The following is a 6,406-nucleotide window of genomic DNA, read 5'->3' as shown; positions in this document are numbered from 1 at the left end:
TTTTTTAGTTTGATGTTGTCCGATTTGTTTATTTTTTATCTTGTGGTTTGTACTTAAGGTGTCATACCCAGAAAATCATTACCAAGACCCTTGCCAAAGAACTTTGTTCTTATGTTGTTTTCTAGAAGTTTCATGGTTTTAGGCCTTCCATTTACATCTTTAATCAATTTTGAATTAATTTTTGTGAGTGGTTTAATCTATGGATCATTTAGTTCATTTACATGAGAATATCCAATTATCCATTTATTGAAGGGACTGTGTCTTCTCCATTGAGCATTCTTGACTCCCTTCTCAAATATTAGTTGACCATATTTTATTGTGTCTATTTCTGGGCTCTCAATTCTGTTCCATTGATATGTTTGTCTGTTTTTATACTAGTACCAAACTGTTTTGGTGACTACAGCTTTAAAATATAGCTTGAAATTGGGATTGTGATACCTCCTGCTTTGTTTTTCTTTTCTTTTTTCTTCTCATTAGATGCATAATATAAAATTTATCTTGCTAGGAGAGGTTTGTGGCTGAGTTAATAACAAGTATATATAAACTGAATACATTAAAAATGTTTATTTCTTAATTTTGAGAGAAACAAAGAGAGAGTGTGTGTGAGTGGGAGAAGGGCAGAAAGAGAGAGAGGGAAAGAGAGAATCCCAAGAAGGCTCCACACTCAGCACAGAGCCCTACATGAGGCTCAATCTCAGCACCGTGAGACCATGACCTGAGCCCAAATCAAGAGTCAGACTGAGCTACTCAGGCGCCCCTAAATACATTTAAAAGACAAGATAATTAAGAATGCTAGAATAACAAAATGTGCAAAATGTACAATTATAGAATTTGGCCCAGCTTGAATTCCATGCACATGGTCATAATAATGAAGATAGCAAATAATTATGTAACCAAAATTTAGATATTATCATATATGGCAGAATGGAAGGGGTGCACATGCATATCTCTAAAGGCCATGCTTATATTGCTACTTCTCAAAGTAGCAATATGGCGCTATGGATGAAAACATTAAAAGAATTAGCTAAAGCAATTAAAAATAATTCCGTTATGGAGTGAGAAATCTGGGAAGAAAAATGATGTGCCTTTACACTTGTAATTAAAAATTTAGAAATAACTTACCAAAATGACACCAAAGACCAAAATCTGATACATTAAATAGGATCATCCCTTCCCAGTTTAACCAACTAACAAGAAAATATGGCAGTATCTGGAACTGACCTCTCCCTTAAAAGAAATTAATTAAACAAGTCAGCTTGAGTCTAAGAAGATGAGATACTTAGTTTTTGTTGTCTTCAGCACGTTACAGAATCTTTCCATTCACTTGAAGCTGTTCTTCCAGAAATGAGTGTTGTTTGGTAGTTAGAAAGGAGGGAGTGGGGGAAGAAGCATCCTCTTCTCTGACACTCAGAAATGGGTCATGCTGTTGTATTAGACATAAAGCTCATCACAGAATCCCACCCTCAGACAAGTTACTCCGAGGCCACGCCAAAATGAGATAAGATAAGCCCATGTCATAATTTTGTTCAAGTACAGACAAAAGCAAGGTGACTCTGCCATCCATAAAATAGCAAACACACCTGTCTCTCACCCAAAAATGATTGATTGCTACTTCTTTATCATTTATGGTTTTATGCTCCCTATAAATAAGATTTATTGAGATACCAATCAAAGAATTAGACCTCCTCCCTTTTCTGACAGCATCCAATGCAGAGCAAATCCCAGCCATGAGTAGGGTGGGATGTGGCTGGTGCCTTGTCATATGCAGCGTGAACAAGAGGGGATACAGTTTTACATTGCTAAGCACTGGGCAACTCAAGAGTGAATGTAACATTGTTTCTGTCCTTGAGTTCCTAATGTCTCCTTAAACAGAGGCAGCAACATACAATAATGCATTTCAAAACTAGAGAGAACATGATACTCCTACGGGAGGGGTGTGTGTGCCTGGGTGGCTCAGTCAGTTAAGCATCCGACTTCGGCTCAGGTCATGATCTCACGGTTTGTGAGTTCGAGCCCTGCATTGGGCTCTGTGCTGACAGCTCAGAGCCTGGAGCCTCCTTCAGATTGTGTCTCCCCCTTCTCTGCCACTCCCATGTTCCTGTTCTGTCTCTCTCTGTCTCTCAATAATAAATAAAAATGTTTAAAACATTTTAAAAAACTAGAAAGAACATGAAAGTTATTTTCAGTGGAAAGAACATTGACCTAAAACATTTGGGTTTAATTTTTACAACTTATTAACACTGAAGCAAATCACTGGACTACTCTACTGGTCTGTTTTCTCACTTATAAGACAAAGATTTATCCTACTAAACAATCACTGAAAATATTAAGTAAGATCATGTGCACTGAAGTGTTTTATAAGTAGTATGGGATGACTATAACTTGGGGAGCCCAAAGGGAAAGGAAGCCCCAAAAAGTGAAATGACCTACCCAAGATCATAATGGATATTATGAGACATCAGTATAACACTCAAGTGGAGATAATTACCAACAGTACTTCAACAGTAAAAATAATGATAATAATAATAATAATAGCAATTGCTTATTATGAATAGACATTCTGCCTTACAATTTTTCTACATTATTTCATTTATAACAAAAATACTTTAGTCTTGCATGTAGAAGGTGAACCTCCTTTTATATTTCTCTTACTTTATAATTTTACCCAGAGCTGATGGAATTCATGAACATGATTATGTTTTACGACTCTATCAGAAATTTGGGAAAGAGAGGATATGTGCTCAACTTTCTACATTAATATAAGAAGAAAGAAGATCTTAAACTTCAAGATCATGAAGCTGTATTTGAATATCATGCAACATAATTTCAATTTGAGTCAGGCTAAATGGTCATGACTCTTGATTTAAAAAAGGTGATGAACTCCCTTCTTAATAAAGACCCTCGAGAAAGTCGGGATAGGAGGAACCTACTTAAACATCATCAAAGCCATCTATGAGAAGCCCTCAGCTAACATCATCCTCAATGGGGGAAAACTGAGAGCTTTCCCCCTGAGATCAGGAACACGACAGGGATGTCCACTCTCACCACTGTTGTTTACCATAGTGCTGGAAGTCCTAGCATCAGCCATCAGACAACTGGAAAACAGTGTGGAGGTTCCTCAAAAAATTAACAACAGAACTCCCCTATGACCCAGCAATAGCACTGCTGGGAATTTACCCAAGGGACACAGGAGTGCTGATGCATAGGGGCACATGTACCCCAATGTTCATAGCAGCACTCTCAACAATAGCTAAAACATGGAAAGAGCCTAAATGTCCATCAACAGACAAATGGATCAAGAAGATGTGGTTTATCTATACCATGGAATACTTCATGGTAATGAGAAACAATGAAATCTGGCCATGTGTAGCAACATGGATGGACCTTGAGGGTGTTATGCTGAGCGAAATAAGTCAGGCAGAGAAGGACAAATATCATATGTTTGCACCTATAGGAGGATTAGGAGGAACTTAATGAAGGACCGTGGGGGAGAATAAGGGGGGAAATAGTCGGGGAGAGGGAGGGAGGCAAACCATGAGAAACTCCTGAATGCTGAGAACAAACTGAGGACTGATAGTGCGGTTGGAGGGAGGGGAAGGGGGGTGATGGGCATGGAGGAGGGACTTGTGGGGATGAGCACTGGGTGTTATATGGAAACCAACTTGACAATAAACTATTAAAAAAAAAAGGTGATGACAAAAGGTTCCTCCTTGATGGTAAGGTTTTCCAAGAAATATTTTGAAATGGGCTTTATGTGGTCATGTCCAGGCAAACAGGAACTTGTTATAGAGTAAGAGTGGTTAAACATTTGTAACCCTAGGAGTTGGTCACAAAGATATGCATACTTGAGTGTTGTGGAAAAGTTTAGAACTTTCCTTGAGTAAATGGTATGGATTTATTCTTTATCCCTCCACATATTTGGGCTTCTTAGCATCACTTGATGATATATGAGACTGATATAGTCCATAGCCAGTTCTGATGAATCAAAGAGCCTTTGCATTCTAAGAAGGTACTACTATAGAAAGGTTATATTAGAACACAAATCTACATCCTGCCTCTGTATGAAAAGAGATAGTAACATTAATGTTTTTTTATAATTTTTAAAAACATTTTTAATGTTTCTTATTTATTTCTGAGAGAGAGACAGCGTGAGCAGGGGAGGGTCAGAGAGAGAGGGAGACACAGAATTTGAAACAGGCTCCAGGCTCTGAGCTAGCTGTCAGCACAGAGCCTGACGCGGGGCTTGAACCCCCGAACCGTGAGATCATGACCTGAGCTGAAGTCGGACGCTTAACCGACTGAGCCACCCAGGTGCCCCATAGTAGCACTTTAATATTAAGGCAACAAGTATATGGGTACAAATATTGAAATGACTAAGAAATATGATTGAAATAGTGCTGGAAGCATGGTAAGGGTAAAAGTCACTGAGAAATGATATACTTTGGGAGATAGTTCATTCAGATAATTCATCTGACTCAGACTTCCGATAAACAAACAACTGTAAAAGGATAGATTAAGTCTAGAATGAAATCTCCCTCTGTCTCTCTCTCTTTCTCTCTCTCTCTCTCTCACACACACACACAGCCACCACAAGCCCTGACCTGATGGAAATCTGAGATGTTCTGATCTTTGTACGATCTCATTAACATACTCACTTCAATGTCAAATACATAAATCATGTAAATTATTTATTTCCCTGAAGTCAAGAGTCTTGCAATCTTATTAATAGGATGGTGTTTAGCCACATCTTCAAAACACTTTTTCCCATTGAAAGTTTACGTATTTCTGTTCATAGTCAAATGTCTAATGCAAGACTTAGAAAATTGAGGCAAATGAAGTGGCCTTCTTCCTTTGTGTCCTTAAATGCTCCCACCCCCATCTTCTCTCAGCTCTTAGCCTCCTTTCCTAGTGCTTGGAACTTGAGCATTGCTTACACCTCCTGGGTCCCCAACTCCTTTGATGCCTTCACCTGAAGCCTGGAGTAGATGACGTATTTTCCCTGCCACAGGCCTGACACTCTCTATGTCTATTGTAGCTAGTCACGATCAAAGTCTCTGTTATTTTGTTGATGGAGTCCTATCTCACATCTGATGCTGAAGTTCTCCAAACTCCTAGACCGAGGAACCTAACATTCAACTTACATCATTTGATGGGACTCACCCTTAACTGCTGCCTATTCCAGAAGATAAAGTTTTCTATCTTCATAGCAAAGGAGGAAGGAAGAGAAGGAAGGCCAAACTTTGAGGCTAACTAAGGAGGATCAAAATTAGAATACAAAAGTTTGTCTTCAGTTTAGTTCAAAAACATTAAGTAGGCAGTGAGTGCATATTATACTAAAAGTTGTGGGTATAGAAACTGAGATATACAGTTTCTGTTCGTAAGAGACTTACCAGGGCAACAAACATGTCAAAATAGAACTTAATATTTTTCTAAGTCCAGTAATAAAGCTGACCACTAATGCTAACAAATTTGGGCATTGTGGCCAGATATTAAAGATTTATTTCACAGTATTTAAATTAATATTATTGGATAAGAAAACAGAGAGCAGATCACAGATGGTCTTGGACTCTGACTGGACTTTATCTTGTATTTACTGAGGACTCGATGAAGAATTTTCAGAAGAGTCATAGCTAGGTCAGGTTTACATCAAATAGATCAGGCTTGCGGCTTAAGGAACAAGAGACTAGAAATGTGGGGATGAGACCAGAGATGATGGAGACCAAAGCGCAATCGTTTCAGAGAAAAAAGAGGAGCACATCAAGAAATACTTCAAAACTAAAATTAGTGGACTAGTTAAATGATAGATGTGAACGTGGACATAAAGAAAAGAGTAAAGGATGTTGCTTCAATTTTGGCTTGGATGTCTGAGGCGGATGGGAAGCAGATGTGGAGAAACAGGTGGACAAAAACAGGCCAAAGACAGATGGACAAAGACAGGCAGTCAAGGGCGGGTGCCCGCTAGGAGGCTGCTTATGGCATCTTGGGATCCCGGGAGAGGTCAAGGTTGGAGACAGAGTAGCAGAAGCCTTTGCTGTCTCCTTCTCACCCCTCATGCTCTCGTCACCCACGCATCCCATTTACATTCCCATATTCCTGTCCACGCGCTCTGTGAATTATGACTAATTAACAGAGGGAGAACTGAGCAATCACTTCCCTTCCTTCTCCTCACTTTGACACAAATCTAAATAAGGCTGTCTTCATTTGAAGGTGATGTAGGTACTCCGGCCCCACCCTGTGATAAGATGCATCACTGTGTCTCAATACACTTACTTCTTTTGGCAGTTCCGTCCTAGAGATCAGGGATTCCCCTCATCATTTTATATGGGACCAAATCTGATACCTGTGTGTAAATCATTTATGTATTTTAGTAGGAAGTGTCTGGTCATTTTATCTACTCTTAATGAAA

This window comes from Crocuta crocuta, unplaced genomic scaffold, assembly GCF_008692635.1.
Source record: "Crocuta crocuta isolate KB4526 unplaced genomic scaffold, BGI_CrCroc_1.0 scaffold36, whole genome shotgun sequence".
Classification (NCBI taxonomy): Eukaryota; Metazoa; Chordata; class Mammalia; order Carnivora; family Hyaenidae; genus Crocuta; species Crocuta crocuta.
Note: the sequence above shows the minus strand (reverse complement) of the source record.